A 21,752-nucleotide genomic window follows, 5' to 3' on the forward strand; every position below is an offset into this window, starting at 1 on the left:
GAAAATATCCATTCCAGAGACTTTTTGGAGAATTCACAAATACAGGAAAGACGCACTTCTGACTATTTCGTTAACGCTGATTTCGTGGAAGAATATAGTCAAATGTCTGTATCTCATATAGATGCGTTTCAGTCAAAAACCAATAATAAATGTTAATCTTTTGCCACTTCTGAGAGATTATGGGTCTTTGGGAAATATTGGTTCCAGATCTAGGAAGACCATTTACGTGCAATATCTACCAATAAATTGGAAATGAGCCAATTCTTTTAAGTTGTTATTATTCGAAAATTAGAGAACGAAACCTGATGGTTTTCTTTTATTAATTGTCACAATATCTTGTGGAATTCTTTCGAGTATCTCGCCTATATAAACTTTACCATTTATTATAGTGTTGTAGGGTATTCAACGGTCGGCCCCGCTCGACTGTAGCCTTTGCTTACTTGTTAAATATGGTTAAACACTCCTATTAAAATGGATCGTGGCACATACTACTACACCCACAATCCCACCATTATTGCATAAAGAGTATACCCAGCAAAAAAAAAACGCATTACTAAATAATGAGTTTTTTAAGTACTTTGTTTGTCCCAGTAATTACTTACAAAACTGCATCCCAAATTTTTTTTATACCCTACACCACAAGGTGGTCAGGTTATTATGTCTTTGTGCATTTGTTTGTAACATGCAAAAGGAAACGAGATAGACCCATAGTTCCTTTTGATGATCTGCATAGAATCACATTCTGAGTCGATTTATGCATGTCCGTCCGTCCGTCCGTCTGTCCATGTATTTTTGTAAACAAAGTACAGTTCGCATTTATTGCCCTATCCAGATGAAATTTTGCACAAATCATTTGTTTGGTCCAAGGACGAACCCTATTGAAATTGGAGATAATCGGTCAAAATTTAAATATAGCTCCCATATATATCTTCGTCCGATTTGCCTTTTATTGTGCACCAAACGTGTAATATCAGTCCGAATAGTATGAAATGTTGCACGTACGATCAGATTGGACCTGAAAATAAGTATGCCAAATTTGATCGAAATCGGTTCAGATATAGCTATAGCTCCCATATATATTGTTCATTCGATTTGTTATTTTTGTCCACCGCCGCCGTAATATGCACTATGCAACAACAATATTTGGGGAAATATATCAAATACAGCTCTGAAATACATTTGCTAAATTTTATCGAGATCGGTTCAGATTTGGATATAGCTTCCATATATAACCTCGTCCGATTTACCTTTGATTGTGCACCAAACGTCTAATCTTTGCCCAAATGGGATGAAATTTGACACCTTTGACCGAATTGAGTCTAGAAGCTTGTATGTCAAATTTGGTGAAGATCGGTTTAGATATAGCTATAGCTCCCACATATACTGTTCATCCGATTTGTTATATTTGTTACCCACAGCCGTAATAAGCACTCCGTAACAACGATATTCAGGGAAATGTATCAAATACAGCTCAGAAATATCTTTGCCAAATTTTATCGAGATCGGTTCAGATTTGGATATAGCTCCCATATATATCTTTATCCGATTTCAAATTAATTGTGCACCAAATGGACAATACAAGTCCGAATTTAAAAGATACAAATGCTTCGGCATATTTAGTCCTTTGAATTTTAAATTATAATTATAATCATTGCGTGTATGATTGAATTCTCCCATAAAAACTTTTAATTGTTATGCGGAGCTCTACTAAATTAGCAAAGTGGTGTAGGGTATCATAAAGTCGGCCCCGCCCGACTTTACGACTTTCTTTACTGGTTTTTAAGATCGACATGTGCTAGGAAGCAGGAGCTTACCAAAATGCCACCTAGAGTTAATAAATAAGTTGTAAAAAGTAATGGTCCCATTATCAGAATACTAGAAAGTATTTTTTATACCCTCCACCATTCTATGGAGACCCTACAAAGTATATATATTCTGGATCAGTGTAAAAAAATATGTTGTAATCACGCTGTCCTTCGAACTAATTGCACAAATGTGTACTTTGCCAGTACGTCCCGATATTCGGTATTTTGACGATTTTAGCGACATCATTCTCCCGAATTGTTTCAAACTTTATATTCGAAGTTTGTAATGGGTACTACAGTCTATGCCTAAAAAATCGTATGCAGGTTCACGTCATCGTATAGCCCCCATATAACTTTATTCGGTATTTTAATGATTTTAGCGACGTCATTCACCCCAATTGTTTCAAGTTTCGTATTCAATGTTTGTAATGGGTGCTACAAACTATGACAAAAAATTACATATGCAGGTCCACGTCTCCGTATAGGTCAAGGAAATTTTTCAAGTTCCTTCAAAATGGTGGAGGGTCGTAAAGCTGTTTTTTTTACTTGTTGTTAGTTTTACAAATTCCATTACCAAATAATGGGTTTGTTAAGGACATTTCGGCATCACTAACTGCTTACAAAACAACATTCCAAGTCCTTTTTTTAAATGTCATTACTTTGTATGATAAACGTAGGTTATTTGCCTTATCTATATACTGAGAACAGTGAAAGAACTGACTGATTGACTGATCTAGATTTAACGCCTAAACGAAGCGGCTGAAGCTAGAATCTTGAAATTTTGCACGAGTATCTTCAGTCTTTGTGCGTGGGCGTATGATTAAGCTGGATTCGGAGAATTTTGTTATTACGTAAACGGATAGAGCTAAAAACTCGAAATTTGATATTAGAATCAAGGTTGCTGAGTAATTTTAATATATGAAGTGATTTTGAAAATGTGTACTAAGTGTGCGAACTGTACTAAATTGTACTAAATTTGGTATTGGTTCAAGGGATAAGACTGGAATCTTCAAATTTGATGTTGAGGTGTTAGTTGCTATGTGGAATCGAGATGTGGATGTGGTTTTGGAAATGTGAACTGTAATTGTATGGAAAGTTTCAAATAGTACTATATAAAGAACAATTTGGTATTGGGTGTACATATAGTACTTGAAATCCGAAATTTGGTATTAGGGTTGCTGTTCATGTGTAGCCTGAACCTATGGTGGTGATTTCGGAAACGAGTACTTCAATTGTACGAAGGAATAGCGCTAGAGATGGTATGTTTAACAGTTTTTTAGGTTTCCGACTGTCGAAAAGTTGTAAACGTCATGTCCAAACTGGATTTGGACATAAACGTTAAAAGTATAAAATGCCATATCCCATATCCCAAGTTGGTTATTGACTTGTGTAAGACTTCCAAATCTTTCATAGTTATTTCAGAGAGCTTAAAACCTGAGGCTGGCGTTTTTTCCACAGACATAAAAATGCGAAGATTGAACAAAATACATATTGCCTTTTAATGTCTCGATCAAACAATAAGTAGCCGATGACATAGCAAAAATGTTTTAGACATATATAATAAATATATAAAAATTAGTAAAAATCCTATTTAAGTGTCCGCTATGTTACATAATAACATAATGCTATGTTATGATATGGTGTCATAACATATTTTTCCACTACCAACGCCATCTACTGAATCAATGCAGCAATGAAATGTCCCCTCTACTTATATGCCTTTGTATTCTATCCCATGTCTATCCCTATCCCTTAAAATCTCAAAATATCGAATATCGGGGATGCAACGTTGCAACGATATCGTGGAGCTATATAGACATTTCTCTTCCAGGTGGTAAAGTCCTCAGAAAGAACTTCTAATAGGGAATTCTAGACAGTTCCATTGAAAATTGATCGAATATAGAATATATAGTATCGAAGGTACCGTTATATGGGGGATATAAGATATCGTGGACCTATATAGACAATACTCTTCCAGGGGGTAAATTACTCAGAAGGAACTCCTCTTGTGGATTTTTATACAATTTTATTGAAAAATTTGGTTACAATCATCAACATACCGAATATCTGGGGGTTACCTTTATATGGGTGCCGATATAGCCCAGCAGACAAAAGACTGATTTTTATACCCTCCACCAAAAGTTCGTCATTCCGTTTGTAACTCATCGAAATAATCATTTTAGACCCAACAAAGTATATATATTCTTGATCAGCGTAAAATTCTAAGACGATTTAGCCCTGTCCGTCCGTCTGTCCGTCTGTTGTAATCACGCTACAGTCTAAATTAATTAAGATAGGAAGCTAAAATTTTGCACAGATCTCTCTTTTGTTTGCAGGCAGGTCAAGTTCGAAGATGGGCTATATCGATCCACGATATCGTATAGCCCCCATATAACGGTACCCCCGATATTCGGTATTTTGATGATGTTAGCCACATTTTTCAATGGAATTGTCTGAAAATCCACAGTATTTCCTTGTGGGTACTATATACCTCAGCAGAGAATCATCTATATAGGTCCACAATATCGTATAGCCCCCATATAACGGTACTCCCCTATATTCGGTATTTTGATGATTTTAGCCACTTTTTCCAATGGAATTATCTGAAAATCCATGCAAGGAGTTCCTTGTGAGTACTTTACACGCAGACATAGATTTGTCTTTATAGGTCCATAATATCGTATATCCCCCCATATATCGGCACCTTCCTATATTAGATATTTTAAGGATTTTAAAAGGATTTTTATTGGATTTAATTTTTTGAAAATTTTCTAATTCGTTCCAAATGGTGGAGGGTATTCAAAGTTCGGCCCGGCCGAACTTACTGCTTTTTTACTTGTTTCTTCCTATCTTTATTCGTTTTGACTCTAGCGTGATTACAACAGACGGACTGACAGATAGACGGACGGACGGACAGGGCTAAACCGTCTTAGAATTTTACGCTGATCAAGAATTTACTCACTTTGTTATGTCTAAAATTATTTTTTCGATGAGATACAAACAGGATGACGTAGTCAATATACCCTCCATACTATGTATAATGGAGGATATGAAAAGACCTAAAACGAACAACTGGAAGGAATCCAAAATTGTAAGGTGGATTTTTCGCTGACGAAGTAGCAGGCACGTGCTAGTTTCTTTAAAAAATTTTATGGAAGTGACCCACTATTACTAAACTTACTTTATACAGGGCTGCCCATATTCGACGGACCCATCTGGCAAAGCCATAACTTTTGACAGAGATGTCACATCGCTTCATGACATACCGCGTTTGAAGCGTCAGTCCAAGCAGATTTTTACCATGAACCAATACACGCCACGCGAGCGCTCTGAAATAGTTGAAATTTACATTCAACAGAAGAAGTCAATTGTGAAAACTCAACGTGCTTTTAAAACATTAAAAAATGTGAGAAGTGCGCCTTCTAAGAACACCAATAAGCGTTTATACGAAAAATTTTCGACTGGTAAGGCTCTTTCTAATCCGAAGAGGCCATATAAAGTCGACCAAGGCGATCGGCCGAGAATATCGCTGCCGTACGAGCCAGTGTTGAGAGGTCCATAAGAACATCCCAAAAACGCCGTTCTCAGCAGTTGGGCATGGCTCGGTCCACTTTACAACGGATTATTCGCATTGATTTGCATTTTTTCCCGTACAAAATTCAATTGACGCAAAGAATGTCGCCTGCGGACAAGCCTCGTCGATTGGAATGGGCCCAAAGGTCCGTCGAATATGGGCAACCCTGTAGTAGTTATTACTTTTGGACTACTTGTAATGCAGATGTCATTACTTGTACATTTTTTTTCGCTGGGTAAAAATGTGTTTCCTTCTGAATGCCTTCATGAGCCTTAATTTACCCGTAGAACAACTCGTCTACAAAATCTATAAATTCCCTCAATTCTTAGTCAATCAACTTCAAATATGTTTTTAAAAACATGACATTTACAGATGTAATAACAACATTTTATCTGACATTCTCGGAGACATTTAAATAATTGCATTGGCCAGGCGACGGAGTAGCAGAAGCAGGAGAAGAATCAATATTTAATTTATAATTAACTTTACGAGCTGGAGAAAATCCCCGAAGACGACAAACATCACATCGGTGAATTTATTTAAAATATTTAAAAGTGAAGTGGCACACGTTCGTTCGTTTATTGATTCTGCCACTTGGTTGCAAGTTTGATGGGCGGACGGGTGTGTTTTTGTATTTACCTTGAGGGTCGTTTTTTGTGGTTGTTGTTTTTTGGGAAATCAACCCTCATAGCTTGTCTCCCTGTTTCTTTATTAAAACATTGAGAACTGGAATGGACAAATATCGCTGAGGTGGTGGTTTGAATGTTTCTCCCCTCATAAATTCATCATTTCTCTTTTTTGGCTTTGGGAAAATTGCTGCCACCCATCTCTACAACGATATGCCCATTTGTCTGCTCGTTGTCATCATGTCTGTTGAGGTGAGGATTTACAAGAGCTTTAAACGTTCACCGCTGTGTGGGCAATTAACGAAAGCATAAAATAACACAACGTTTGATCCTTTGGATAAACACCACCATCACCACCGTCACTTCTAAATTGAGACAATGTTTCGAATTTGCTTGTGCCCCTTAGGGGGATGGGTTGTTCTATTTTGTTTTATTTACCAAGTGGCCAGCGTTATGTGTTTTTGCCTATTTCCCAAAAAGTGGTTAACTTTTCAATTACTGGCGACTTAAGTGGTTTCTATACCCTTCAGTAATGGCTTATTTGCAATGTTTCAGCCTGATTAACTTTGAGTAGCGACTTTAAATTGCAGAATATAATTAATTTGATGTGGTTGTGAGGTTTGGTGTTCAATGATTGCTTGTGGAGGCGTTGTGTTAACTTTATATTAGACAGTGGGTGGGAAGATTCCCATCCATTATATATAAAAATTTTCTTGGAATATGTTTTATAAAAATGTTTTATCTCTCAAGTGAGTCGCCAAAAGGATATTTTTGTCGTGGATCGTAGCATTTATATGTCATAAAATCCTCCTATAGGTAGATGGAAATGGAAAATATGACTATAACGCAAAAAATACTTGGAATAGGGGTTTTTTATCTTTCGAGCAAATTGAAAAAGAATAATAACATTTTGCACGCATGTGCATTTTGCCAGTAGGCAGGTTAAGTCGGTCAACGTATTCTTAACGGTACCTCTCAATATTCGCTATTTTTATGACTTTAGAGACATTATCGACCGGAATTGAAAATTTGGTATTTATATCCCGTAATAGGTACTACAGCCTACGATAAAAAATTACATGTGCAGGCCCACGTCTTCGTATAGGCCCCATATATCGGTACTTCCAAAGGTTCTGCACTTTTATGAGTTTAGCGGGACTATTCACCGGAATTGTTTCAATTTTCTTATGTTATTTTTGTAATGGATACTACACATAGGTCACATATAACGATACCTCTCTTTTTCCGGGAGGTACTTGAAATTTCGTATTTGAAGTTTGGAATCGGTACTGCAGCCAATGAAAACAAGTAAAAAAACATTAAGTTCGGCCGGGCCAAACTTTTAATACCCTCCACCTTAGGGTAAAAGAAACATTAGAAGAAATGTGGCAAAAACCATTAAAATGCCGAACATCGGGAGGTACCGTTATATGGGGGCTACACCAAAAAGTGGACCTATAATTACAATGTTTCGCCACACGAACTAGGACCCATTATGACCCACAAATATCAATTTTTAGATAAATCAGTGAAAAAATGTGGCAAAAACCATCAAAATACCTAATATCGGGAGGTACCGTTATATGGGGGCTATACCAAATCATGGACCCATATATGCAATGTTTCGCCACCGAAGCTGGGGGCCATTATGACCAACAAATACCAATTTCCAGACAAATCCGTGAAAAAATGTGGCAAAAAGCATCAAATTACCGAATATCGGGAGGTTCCGTTATATGGGGGCTATACCAAATCATGGACCCGTACATGCAATGTTTCGCCACCGGAGCTGGAAACCATTATGACCCACAAATACCAATTTTTAGACAAATCCGTGAAAAAATATGGCAAAAATAACTAAAATACCGAATATCGGGAGGTACCTTTATATGGGGGCTATACCACAACGTGGACCTATACATGCAATGTTTCGCCACACGCTCAGGGACCCGTTATGACCTACAAGTACCAATTTCCAGATAAATCCGTGAAAAAATGTGGCATAAATCATCAAAATACCGAATATCGGGAGGTACCGTTATATGGGGACTATACCAGAACGTGAACCGATATATCTCATTTTCAATACCAACCATCCTAGACACAATGCAAATAGCTCTGCTAAATTTTGGCGCTCTACGTCAGAAAATGTGGGCTGTATCGTGATTTCAACAGACAGACGGACAGACAGACAGACGGACATCGTTAAATCGACTTAGAATTTTATGCTGATTATGAATATATATACTTTATGGGGTCTAAGACGAATATTTAAGGATGTTACAAACGGAATGACAAAGTTAATATACCCTCCTTTCCAAGGTGGAGGGTATAAAAATACCTATTCAGGTCCTCGTCTTCGTATATCGCCTATATAATTTCATTTATCCGGTATTCTTCAAAGATTTTTTTGTTTGTTTCAAGTCCCTCTCCGTTCTGGCTAAGCAAAGACTAGGACTGATATTGATATTGATGACAAAAAGAAGACTAAAGCCAATTTCATTGCAAATGTAATCCAAACCTTTAAAATGTCTCGACTTTCTCAGTGAGAACCTTCTTGGCCAAGTCACTTGTCTTCCAATACCAATGCCTGAGACTTTAGTTTCTTTAAGTACTTCTATTGTATAAATTTGATAAATTTGATATTCCGTAACATTTATTTGATATTTCTTAACGTTTATTAATACTTTTACCTTTCAGTTCGATAATCTAAAATATTTTTTAACCCCATTTATACCCCTTTATAAACCAGTAAAGAATGTCCCAAAGTCGGGCGGGGCCGATTTTATGATACCCTACACCACTTTCCTAATTTAGTTGAGCTCCACTTAATAATTATTACGGCTGTGGGTAACAAATACAATAAATCGGATGAACAGTATATATGGGAGCTATAACTATATCTGAACCGATCTTCACCAAATTTGGCATACTACCTTCTAGACTAAATTCGGTCGTATGTGCCAAATTCCATCCCAGTTGGACAAATATTAGACGTTTGGTGCACAATAAATGGTAAATCGGACGAAGTTATATATAGGAGCTATATCCAAATCTGAACCGATCTCGATAAAATTTAGCAAAGATATTTCTGAGCTGCATTTGATATATTTCCCCAAATATTGTTGTTACAGAGTGCATATTACGGCTGCGGAGGACAAAAATAACAAATCGGATGAACAATATATATGGGAGCTAAAGCTATATCTGAACCGATTTCTATCAAATTTGGCATACTTATTTTCAGGTCCAATCTGATCGTACGTGCAAAATTCCATACTATTCGGGCTGATATTACACGTTTGGCGCACAATAAAAGGCAAATCGGACGAAGATATATATGGGAGCTACATCTAAATTCTTACCGATTATCTCCAATTTCAATAGGGTTCGTCCTTGGGCCAAACAAATGTTGTTTGCAAAATTTCATCGCAATCGGATAATAAATGCGACCTGCATTTTGTTCACAAGAATACATGGACAGACGGACGGACGGACGGACAGACGGACTGACATGTATAAATCAACTCAGAAAGTGATTCTATGCAGATCATCAAAAGGAACTATGGGTCTATCTCGTTTCCTTTTGCCTGTTACAAACAAATGCACAAAGACATAATACCCTGACAACCTTGTGGTGTAGGGTATAAAAATCCCCTTGTGGCATCTTTGAAAAAAGAAAACTTTTAATAAAATTCAAGTTGGGTCATTGGAAATTTTTTTTAAAACAAATCGTCAAAATACGGGGTATAGGGAGGTACTGGGCTTACAGGAAGACTTGGGCCTGTTTAGACAATTTTCTGTCAATACGAATTCTAATATGAAACTTGAAAGAACTCCGGTGAATAATGACCCTAAAATCGTAAAAATATCGAAAATCGCGGGTTACCGTTGTATGTGGGTTATACGATATCGTCGACCTACATAATAGACATAGAAAGAGTGCTTAGAAAAAAATTCTAGTATGTTTTTTTAAACAATTCAACTGAAGAATGTGGCTAAAATCGTTAAAATACCGAACACAAGGACGTACCGTTATATAGGGTGGATCTATAGACGTGGATCTATATAGACAATTCTCTTCAAGGGGGTAAAGTATTCAGAACGAACTCCTTTTGTGGATTTTCAGACAATTTTATTGAAAAATTTGGCTACAATGATCGAAATACCGAATATATTGGGGGTAACGTCATATGGGGGCTATACGATATCGCGGACCGATATAGCCCATCTTCAAACTTGACCTGCCTGTAGACAAAAGACTGATCTGTGGAAAATTTTAGATACCTTTCTTTATTCTTTTTGACTCTAGCGGACGGACAGGGCTACTAAATAGTTATGTCTAAAATTACTATTTCAATGAGTTACAAACAGAATGACGATCTTATTATACCCTCCATACTACGTATGATGGAGGGTATAAAAATAATGAAATTATTTTTGACATCAACTTCCGTTCCGAGCAACACTTTATTGTTCCGTAATAAATTATATATCAATGTTGTTATTTATAATAAACAAATTTCCAATGATCGGACAGCCAATTTTATTGGCATTAATTTGATGTAACGCCACACAAATAAAATCCATGACGAGAATTTCCCCGAAATTCATATACTTGAAAAGGGCAATAAAAATTCATAAAATATACAGAAACCAATGCGAGCAAAACCATCTGACGTTTTCCGGTTTTCCACTAAACACCAGACAAACAAAAATGATGAAAAAAAACAACAATTTCAATTAATTTGTTTATACAATTTTGCAGTGTAATTAACCAAATTTATATGGAACCCCAAAGAGAAGACAAAAAAAAAATCCACTAAATTACACATCAATAGTTTACAAAAAAAAAGTAAACGAATTCATCGAATCAAAACGAGTCCAAACAAATTTGAGTACCACAACGGAATCAAATCAAGAGGTGAATGAAATCCAAGCATTCAGCGGATTGTTTGGTTCGACCAGTTCATGGCACATAATGAACAGAGCCAGTCCATGGTAAACACCTTTCGCTTACGTTTTAATGATTCCAGGAAAAAATTGTCGACATAATGTCTAATAAATATTGGATGCAGTTATCAACCTGCCACAGTACGACCCATTGCCCCGTCCACGTGAAGTTTCTTTAAATCATTCATAAAAACATCCCTTCAAAGCAACAACACGCACACAAACTTGTTGTAAATAATGAAATGTGTGAAATCGTCAGATCAAATACAAATCTCGGAATACAGATGTGTGTAGACAGGGCAGCTAATTGGCTGTGCCTATTTCAATCTTTCTTTTTTTTTCATAAACGACCGAATAAGTGGAAATCCATAAAAGTCAGTCATTCATGCTTCCAAAAGGCTAAACAAGTCGAGTAATGATCGATCGTTTGATTGAACGAACGAACGGACGAAAGATTGCTTACCATGATGAGGAGGTATACCACATGGGGATCGGGTGCATTCTTACCTATGGCATAACTTGGAAATTTTGAATTGCCATCAAAAACACATCAAATTCATGTTAATATAATTTCCCTTGAGCGGGATGGTGGTGGTGGAGATGTAAGCTGAGGGTCATTTAACGAGGCACGATGAATGATTTTATGTTGCATGAAATGTTGTGGCTCCCACCAGACCCAAACCATTGGCTGTAATAATCATTTCCCAGAAATTCATTATTCAATTACAATATATATTTGCAGAATTTGTAAATAGTATTAATAGAATTCAATGAATTTTGAATAGTTGTACGAATCCAAACCCAAGCCAAAATTTGGTAAGCACATGTGTCACATTTATCTTTGCTGCTAATGACAACTGCATACAACCTGATTACCAAGTACGCAAAAAAATACCCCTGCATTACCAGTATGCAAAAATGGGTTATTCCTAAAAAAATTACAAGGAACAAGTAAAAACAAGTTAAAAAGCTGTAAGTTCGGCCGGGCCGAACTTTTAATACCCTCCACCATTTGCAACGAATTTGGGAATTTTTAAAAAATAAAATCCTTAAAAAATTCTTTTAAAATTTTAAAAATACCGAATATAGCCGTCATATTGGGGTCTATACGACGTGGACATACATAGGCATTGCTTGTCATAAGCCATTACCATATTCAAATTGGAAACTTGAAATAAACGGTAAAGAATGTAGCTAAAATCATCAAAATATCGTATATAAGGAGGTGCCGTTATATCGGAGCTGTGCGAAGACCTGGACCAGCATAGACAATTTTCTGTAACAGGCTGTAGCATCCATTACGAACTTCAAATACCACATCTCAAACAATTTCGGTGGGTATTGTACCTAAAATCGTCAAAATACCGAATATAGAGAGATACTGATATATGGGGCCTATACGAAGACCTGGACCCGCACAGACAATTTTCTGTCACAGACTGTAGTTCCCATAACGAACTTCAATAATGTTGCTAAAATCATCAAAATACCGAATATAGGGAGGTACCGTTATATGGGGGCTATATGAAGACGTTGACCTGCACAGAAAATTTTCTGTCTTAGGGTGTAGTATCCATTTTGAACTTCAAATACCAAATTTGAAACAATTCCCGTGAATAATGTCGCTAAAATCATCAAAATACCGAATATCGGGAGGTACCGTTATATGGGGGCTATACGAAGACGTGGACCTGCACAGACAATTTTCCGTCTTATGGTGTAGTATCCATTTTGAACTTCAAATGCCAAATTTGAAACAATTCCCGTGAATAATGTCGCTAAAATCATCAAAATACCGAATATAGGGAGGTATATGGGGGCTATATACCAACATGGCCCATTTACGAACTTAACCTGCCTACTGGAAAAATAAACATGTGTGCAAAATTTTAGCCATCTATCTCAATTCATTCGAAAGATAGCGTGATTACAACAGACAGACGGACAGACAGACAGACAGACAGACGGACATCGCTAAATCGACTTAGAATTTTACGCTGATCAAGAATATATATACTTTGTTGGGTCTGATATGAGTATTTCGAGGAGTTACAAACGGAATGACAAAGTTAATATACCCTCCATAGTATGGTGGAGGGTATAAAAATTAAGTTCCGCTAATACCCTCCACCAATGGGTAAAGAAAACATTTTTATGTAAAAGTATCTGAATTCAAACGTGTTCCACTTTGTTCAACTTTTTAAAAAACCATCAAGTGGGTAAGGCTGATATATGGGGACCAAGCCAAAACGGGAACTTCTATAGAGAATTTTATACTTTAAGGATTGCCACCTATCAAATGTTCTTAAATACCAAATTTGAAACTATTTCGTTGGTAAATTTGACTAGGATTACCAAAATAACGAATACCGGTGTGTATCGTTCTATGTGCGCTATAGGAAAACGTGGACCTAAATATTTAATGTTCTGCCATCGGAGCTAGAATCCATTATGAAATACAAATACCAATTTTTAGACAAATCCGCGAAAAAATGTGTCAAAAATCATAAAAATGCCGAATATCGGGAGGAACCGTTATATTGCGGCTATACCAAAACGATGGACCGATATATCTCATTTTCAATATCAACCATACTAGACGCAATACAAATTATTCTGACAAATTTTGAAGCTCTACGTCAAATAATGTCGTCTGCATCGTAATTTCAACGGACAGACAGCTGGACAGACTTATAACTATATGCTGATTATGAATATGTATACTTTATGGGATCTACGACGAATATTTAGGGATTTAGGGACCTTCCATTGCAAGGTGGAGGTTATAAAAACTTAAAAACCTAGGAAGTCATGAAAAATGTCGGCACTTTTTTATAACCTACATCATGGTATGGATGGTATATTATGTTTGTTATTCCGTTTGTAACACTTCAAAATATACATTTCAGATCCCACAAAGAATATGCATATATTCTTGATCAGCATAAACTTCTATATCGATTTAACGATGTCCGTCCGTAGGCTGATAAAATTTTACCAAATGTGCAAGACTTTTGGTATTGAAATTAGGCTACATATAACTGTAGCTCCCGATGTTCGGTAATTTGATGATTTCAGCGACATTATTCACCGCAATTATTTCAAATTTCGTAATGGGTACTACAGTCTGCGATAAAAAATTGGCTATGCTGATTCAGGTTTTCGTAGAGCCTCCAGATAACGGTATCCCCATTTTCGGTATTTTTATGATTTTAGCGACGTTGTTCACCGGATTTTTTTTCAAGTTTCATATTTATACCCTGTCTTTTTGCATTTGTTTGTAACATGGAGAAGGAAACGAGATAGACCCATAGTTACTTTTGAGAACCTTCATAGAATCACTTTCTGAGTCGATTTATGCATGTCAGTCCGTCTGTCCGTCCGTCCATCTGTCCATGTATTCTTGTGAACAAAATGCAGGTCGCATTTATTATCCGATTGAGATGAAATTTTCCAAACAATATTTATTTGGCCCAAGGATGAACCCTATTGAAATTGTTGAGAATCGGATCAAATTTAGATATAGCTCCCATATATATCTTCATCCGATTTCGGGTTAAATGTGCACCAAATGTCCACTATCAGTCCAAATTACCTGAATTTTGGCACACCCAACCGAGTTCGGCCTAGAAGCAAGTATATCAAATTTGGAGAAAATCGGTTCAGGTATAGCTATAGCTCCCATATATATGTTTTATCCGATTTGGTGTTTAAGCCTCTCACATTCTTAATATGCACTCCGCAAGAATGATATTTGGTACCAGATATAAGATACAGCCCAGAAATAGCTGTTTGTAATTTTATCGAAATCGGTTCAGATTTGGATATAGCTCCCATATATATCTTCATCCGATTTCGGGTTAATTGTGTATCAAATGGCCAATATCAGCCCAAATGACATGAATTTTGGCAAATTCAACCGAAACCAGCCTAGAAGCAAGTACACCAATTTTAGTAAACATCGGTTCAGATATAGCTATAGCTCCCATATATATCTTTCATCCGATTTGGTCTTTAAGTCCCTCACTTTCGTAATATGCACTCCACAGGAATGATATTTGGTACCAGATATCAGATAAAGCCCAAAAATAGTTGATTTTGATTTTATTAAAATCTGTTCCGATTTGGATATGCCTCCCATATATATCTTCATCCGATTTCGTGTTAATTGTGCATCAAATGGCCAATATCAGCCCAAATCACCTGAATTTTCGTACATAAGACCGAATTCAGTCTAGAAGCTAATACGTCAAATTTGGAGAAACCCGGTTCAGAGATAGCTATAGTTCGTAAAATGCACGATAGAATTAGATAGATTTTGATTTTGTACCAAATATCTCATAGAGCTCTGAAATGCCCTGTATGAACCTTTTTACGAGAGCTCTACTAAATATGCATAGTGGTGTAGGGTATCATATAGTCGGCCCCGCCCGACTTTTGAGCTTTCCTTACTGGTTGAATATTGTAATGGCCTATGACAAACTGGATGGTGCGCACGATAATTCCCAAGGGCGTATACGAGTTGGTTCAAACTTGGTACATCGTAATATAAATGTCAAACTTAAAGCTCGAAGATGGGCAACATCGGTCCACTCCTTCTGGTACCTCCTTCACAAAAGTTCAATATTTTCAAGGAAAATACTTTACGTTATATAAAGAGAAACGTTCATCCGATTTAGTGCAACCTTTGCAAATCCCAATATTTTTGTCAGGTGCGAAAATGGACAACATCAACCCACTCACAATATAGGTCTACTCCTTCTGGTCCCTCGCAAATATCGACTGCTACTTTGTAAGTTGTTTCTATTTTTATAAAAATATGGATATTTTAACAATGTATCCAAAGACTTTGTCCAAAGAGACCCAGGGTCTAAAACCGTTATTTCGATGAGGCACCTTTTGACCGTATCAAATATTAAGCACTCTCTGTAGATATAAAATAAATCACACAAAAGGGTATGAGTATAAGACAAAGTTACAAAAAACAAGTAAGCAAAGGCTACAGTCGAGCGGGGCCGACCGTTGAATACCCTACAACACTATAATAAACCATACAGTTTATATAGGCGAAATACTCGACAGCATTCCACAAGATATTGTGACAAATAATAAAAGAAAACCATCAGGTTTCGTTCTCTAATTTTCGAATAATAGCAACTTAAACTAATTTGCTCATTTCCAATTTATTGGTAGATGTTGCACTTAAATGGTCTTCCTAGATCTGGAACCAATATTTCCCAAAGACCTATAACCTCTCAAAAGTGGCAAAAGATTAACATTTATTATTGGTTTTTGACTGAAACGCATCTATATGAGATACAGACATTTGACTATATTCCTCAACGAAATAGTCAGAAGTGCGTCTTTCCTGTATTTGTGAATTCTCCAAAAAATCACTGGAATGGACATTTTCGTATTTTGTCTACAAAAGTTGGCAAACTATTTTACACATTGAATATTTTTGGATGGCCATCCAAAACTGCTTGGCTTTTGTAATGTCCGGTAACCCCCATTCAAATGTGCGTGAGGATCGGGCGATAATTACGACCTGCAGGCAATTTTGCAGTTTTTTGGTCCATTTCAACCCCTAAACATATGGCGATCATCTCCAAAAAGAGTAGGCTTCTATTCTGACCCTCATCTTATACCCATGCAAAATTTCGTAAGGATCGGGCCATAAATGCGATCTGTATATGATATCCTGATATCCCAACTACTTAGTTTTGTTAGCTGTAGAAATATTACCAAATGTTTAATTCAAAATGAAAATATGCCAAAAATATGACAAAATTGAAAAAAATATGAGAAAATGTTACAAAATCAATATTTTCATCTTTAGGGAGATATTTTTATGCAATTTTTTAGACGTTTTTTGTTTCCTACCAAGAGGCCATTCTGAATTAATGAGAACTGTCGAAATCAGTTCAGCCGTTCTCGACATATAAGAGATTTTTAAAGCCTATCTTCTTTGATAAACATATATATCGCACATATTTTGCTATATATCCGTTTTGTTGGATGTTAACATCAATGTAAAGATCAGAAGTAACCTTGTCATGGCTTTGTGATTTCGCCGGGATTTAAAATATTCGCGGTTTAATGAAAAATTGTGAATTTTTTCAACACAAAAGATATGGTCTATTTTACCCGCTAAATAATATCCGATGTCCACTCAAATTGGTAGGCTTCTTCCCCGCCCTAAACTTTAGCTACATGCGAAATTCCGCGTCGATTGGTCTATAATTGCGACCTGTATAGCTACTGCAAAATCCGACATTTTTTCAGTATTTGGTCCATTTCAACCCCTAAACATTTGGCGATCATCTCCAAAAGAAATAGGGTTCTATTCTGACATTAACCCCACCTCCATTCTAAATTTCGTGAAGATCGGGCCATAATTGCGACCTGTAGAGTGATTACAAATTAACATGGACAGACGGACAGACGGACAGACGGACGGACGGACATACATAGCTAGATCGACTCAGCTCGGCGAGCTAGGAAGATCCATATATACTTTCCTATGTGGGAAACCAATATTTCGAGGTGTTACATAATTTTTGGGCCAATCAAACTTATAATACCCCCAACACATAGTGTTGTAGGGTATAAAAATCATTAAGTTCGGCTGGGCTGAACTTTTAATATCCTCCACCTTAGGGCAATGGAAATATCAGAACCAATTATGACCCACAAATGCCAATTTTTAGACATAGTCGTGGGAAAATGTGGCAAAAATCGTCAAAATACCGAATATCGGGAGGTACCGCTATGTAGGGCTATACAAAAACGTGGACTTATACATACAATTTTTCGCCAACGGAGCTAGAACCAATTATGACTAACCAATTCCAATTTTCAGACAAATCCGTGAGAAAATGTGGCAAGAAATCATAAAAATACCGAATATCGGGAGATACCGTTATATGGGGGCTATACGAAAGCGTGGACCGATACATCTCATTTTCAATACCAACCATCCTAGACACAATACAAATTATTTTGCTAAATTTTGACGCTCTATGTCAAATAATGTGGCCTGCATCGTGCTTTCAACAGACAGACACATAGCGGGCAGACAGACAGACAGACGGACGTCGTTAAATCGACTTTGAATTTTATGCTGATTATGAATATATATACATTATGGGGTCTAGGACGAATATTTAGGGATGTTATAAATGGAATGACAAAGTTAATATACCCTTCTTTCCAAGGTGAAAACGATCCACTGGTGTTGATCTGCATGGTAAATCTGAAATGTATTTATTGAGTTGATTTTATGATACCCTACACCACTTTGCTAGTTTAGTTGAGCTCCACTTAATAATTAAAAGTTTTTATGGGAGAATTCAATCATACACGCAATGATTATAATTATAATTTAAAATTTAAAGGACTAAATACGCCGAAGCATTTGTATCTTTTAAATTCGGACTTGTATTGCCCATTTGGTGCAAAATTAATTTGAAATCGGATAAAAATATATATGGGAACTATATCCAAATCTGAACCGATCTCGATAAAATTTGGCAAAGATATTTCTGAGCTGTATTTGATATATTTCCCTGAATATCGTTGTTAGGGAGTGCATATTACGGCTGTGGGTAACAAATACAATAAATCGGATGAACAATATATATGGGAGCTATAACTATATCTGAACCGATCTTCACCAAATTTGGCATACTACCTTCTAGACCAAATTCCATCCCATTTGGACAAATATTAGACGTTAGGTGCACAATAAATGGTAAATCGGACGAAGTTATATATGGGAGCTATATCCAAATCTGAACCGATTTCGATAAAATTTAGCAAAGGTATTTCTGAGCTGCATTTGATATATTTCTCCAAATATTGTTGTTACAGAGTGCATATTACGGCTGCGGAGGACAAAAATAACAAATCGGATGAACAATATATATGGGAGCTATAGCTATATCTGAACCGATTTCGATAAAATTTGGCATACTTATTTTCAGGCCTAATTTGGATGTATATGCAAAATTCCATACTATTCGGGCTGATATTACACGTTTGGTGCACAATAAAAGGCAAATCGGACGAAGATATACATGGGAGCTATATCTACATTTTTACCGATTATCTCCAATTTCAATAGGGTTCGTCCTTGGGCCAAACAAATGTTGTTTGCAAAATTTCATCTCAATCGGATAATAAATGCGACCTGCATTTTGTTCACAAGAATACATGGACAGACGGACTGACATGCATAGATCAACTCAGAAAGTGATTCTATGCAGATCATCAAAAGGAACTATGGGTCTATCTCGTTTCCTTTTGCCTGTTACAAACAAATGCACAAAGACATAATACCCTGACCACCTTGTGGTGTAGGGTATAAATAAAGTTGTTTTTGGCTTTTTAATTGGGTTTTCGGAACTTTTATTTTCAACTTCTATGGGTGAAATATTTTTTTTTCTAACAAAAGACCTATCTCCTATTGGTGTTGTCGTTTAGTATTGTCTTTATTATAAACTAATTGAAAAAGTCAAAATATTTTCAGTTCCTAAAACATTAAAATAAATTTACTAACAAAATGATTGGCATCTCTTCCCCTCTTTCGCTCCCCTTTATTTGATACCAAAAAAAAGAAAGGAAATTCAATATGTTCTTCTGGAATTTTGTCTATTAAACCGTTGAGCTACTTCCCAAGGGGTGGGCAATGTGTCTGCTGCATCAAATCCATTGAATAAACAAAATATTTACATTTTCTTGCTGTTTTCTTCTTCTGCACTTTTATTCTTCTGCACCGATGGAATATTTTTCCATTTGTGACTGTGTAGCAGGCAATGACATGCTGGGAAATGAACTCTTTTTCTTTTTCCTTGGTTTCTGGAGAACTGTAATCCGATTCCATTGAAATGCATAAAAATGTACATTAGTTGTTAATGTTCTCGTTGTTGAGTTTTATTAGGAAGTAAAATACAGTTTTTTTTTGTGGAAATGCGGTAAATGTTAAACAAGTGATGGAGTTTACACGAGTGGCGCTAGGCTTGACGTGGAAGGGGGTCGGTTAAAATAGGGATGAAAAGGATTGTGGCGCCTAGATTTGTACGATTTTGATTCAAAACTAAGTCATTAATAATAAACAAAAACAGATAAAAATCAGGATCAAAATAGAATTTAAAAATAGCTTGAAAATAATGTTTTCCATAACGAATTACAATTATGGGGAAAAATAACCCTGTGCTACACAAAAATTATACCAATTATTACAGGAAAAACTCAGTAGATTTTTAAAACAAGTAAGCAAAGGCTAAAGTCGTGCGGGACCGACCATGTGATACCCTACAACACTACAATATGTTAGAAGCCCTCTTATGTCCAAATCCATTTTGCTAGATTTCGCTTTCGAAATTATGTCACGTAGCACTGCCTAGATATTACCTTAGCATTTTGACCAGGGACATTTGCCCAATATTTACGCACTCCGTTCTGCTGTTGGTTGTTGTGGTCCATTTTACAGGTAAATATAATCCAATGGTCATCCAAAATGCTAGACTTCTTTCCTATCCTTAACTCTCTTCTCAGGCGTGTCGATTGGCTCCAATTGTGCGATCATCTCCAAAAGGAAGAGACCCTTTCAGTATCTCCAAATTTAGACTAATCTATATGATTTACTTGTCTACGATATTTGGCTATATTCTTCAACGAAATCAGCATAAAAAGCCAGAAGTTGGCCTTTTGTGTATTTCGGATATCATCTGTAAGTAATGTTGGTATTTTTCACACAAAAGAATTGGTCCATTCTACCCGCTGTCCTAAACTCTAACTTCATGCGAGATTTCGTGTCTTTTGGTTTCTATTTGTGACCTCAAATATTATTGCTGACATCTTTAAAACCAGTAGGCCTAGTCCTTCTGAGTCTAACCCTACCCTTGTGAAAATTTTCGTGAAGATCGGACGATAATTGCAATCTTTATATAATAACCCCAACCTGTGTTGTAAGCTGAAAAAATATTACAAAATATACACTTCAATATTATAAGTCAAATTGAAAAAATCGCATGCGATAAAAAATATGAAAAAATAAAAATAATTCACAAAATCTTTATTAACACCATTATTGTCATCTTTTTATGTGATTTTTTAGATTTTATACTTTTATGACATGAGGGCATTCTGAATTGACAAAATTTGTCAAAATCGGTCCAACCATTCTTGAGATATAAGCATTGTAGCTAACATCCCCATCCTTTGTATATGCACATTGTATATATTTCGCTATATATATATCCGATATATTTACTATCGGCATCTACGTAACGGTCAGAATTGACCTGTTCGTCTAATTGTGATTTCGCGGTTCAATCGAAAACTTTACTTTTATTTAACACAAATGTTATGGTATATTTCACCCACTAAATATTACCCGATAGCCATCAAAATTGAAAGGCTTCTGCCCAGCACCAAGCACTAGCCCCATGCTAACTTCCGCTCCGATTGGTCTATAATTGCGACCTGTAGAGCAACTGCAAAATCAGTAAATTTTTTTTGTTTTTGGTCCATTCCAAGCCCTAAATATTATGCGATCATCTCCAAAAGCAATAGGCTTCTATTTTGGCTCTAGCCTTACCTCCATTCTAAATTTCGTGAAGATCGGGCCATAATTGTGTAGAGTGATTACAAATTAACATGGGCAAACAGAGATACATAGCTAGATCGAATTAGCTCGGCGAGATAGGAAGATCCATATATACTTTCCTATGTGGGAAACCAATATTTCGAGGTGTTACATAATTTTTGGCCTAACACAAAGTGTTGTAG

This window comes from Musca domestica, unplaced genomic scaffold (assembly GCF_030504385.1).
Source record: "Musca domestica strain aabys unplaced genomic scaffold, Musca_domestica.polishedcontigs.V.1.1 38, whole genome shotgun sequence".
NCBI lineage: Eukaryota > Metazoa > Arthropoda > Insecta > Diptera > Muscidae > Musca > Musca domestica.